This window comes from Belonocnema kinseyi, chromosome 3 (assembly GCF_010883055.1).
Source record: "Belonocnema kinseyi isolate 2016_QV_RU_SX_M_011 chromosome 3, B_treatae_v1, whole genome shotgun sequence".
Taxonomy (NCBI): Eukaryota; Metazoa; Arthropoda; class Insecta; order Hymenoptera; family Cynipidae; genus Belonocnema; species Belonocnema kinseyi.
This window is the reverse complement of record NC_046659.1, coordinates 30,737,476-30,738,714: the sequence shown is the minus strand read 5'-3', so window position 1 is coordinate 30,738,714 and position 1,239 is coordinate 30,737,476.

Here is a 1,239-nt window from a genome sequence, read left to right as displayed (position 1 = left end):
CGCGCAACTCAGTCATTTACAGCGTCTCCTACTATATTCACACGGACATAGCCCTGTCATAGTATTGGACCGCATCTCGTTTCAGATCTGGGATCACTGAACGTAAGCGTAACCCTTTGCATCGTTCCTTCGAAGAAAAAAGGACACGTTATAGCAGGCAGAAAATAGACTGCAGTAGGTCTATAAATCAATTTAATTACGATATAAAGCAAGATAAAATGTAAACACGAAAGATAGTACAAATATATCTCTTAAGTTTAAGAAAAGCAGAGAGAAACAAATTTTGAATAAAACTCTTATTCATTTGCATGTTTAAGTTACAGTTCTACATTTTAATTGATACAAACATTGTCAGGTTAATTGAAATGGGGTCAATTCTACTTGTAGATCTAAGTATCTTCAAATGAGTAATGTGTGACTAAATTTTTAACCACCTGTAGTACAATGAAATCAATTTTATTGTGTTACAACGGGAACACTTAAGTTAAGTTGTGTTGCGTTAAGCAAAATTTCGTTAGGTTCTGTTAAGTTAGATTCATTCGTAGGTTAAGGTCGAGTGAACCTATTAAATATAGCACAAATTTAAGACTGAGGACCGTACTCTTACATAGCTAAACGTGTGGTTGAATTTCATTCGGCTAGGTTAGGTTAGGATAGGTTAAACCTCTATGTAGGTTAAGCCGAAGCTGAATGAAACGGTAACGCAAACACAACGGGACAACACAATGAGCTTAATCGTGTTACGTCAAGTTAAGTTAGGTTATGTCAGGTTTTTTTAGGTTAGGATACGTTTGACCTCTTTGCAGGTTAAGCCCAAGCTGATTCAAACGGTACCGCAAACACAACGGGACAACACAATCAGTTTAATTGTGTTTCGTGAGGTTAGGTTAAGTTAGGCTAGGTTAAATTTATTTCTAGGTTAGGCTCGAGTTGACCCATTCGATGTAGCACACATTTGCTACTGGGAAAATATGCTTTCAGATCTTTACGTGTAGTCAAAGATATTATAAACGTAGATGCGGTGCGGGCTTAGTTGCCCGCCATAAATGTAGACGGCGCGTCCGGCGAAAAATGTCACTTCCCCTCTACCCACCGCTCCCCGTGGAAAGCCACGATCGAAATAGTTTGCCAAAAGCTACTTGGAGCGCTGTAAGCAGCTCTCGGTACACCGATGGTAAACTTAGCTTGGAAAAGAACCATTGAAATTAAAATTAAATTGCCAATTAATGCGTTTTTACA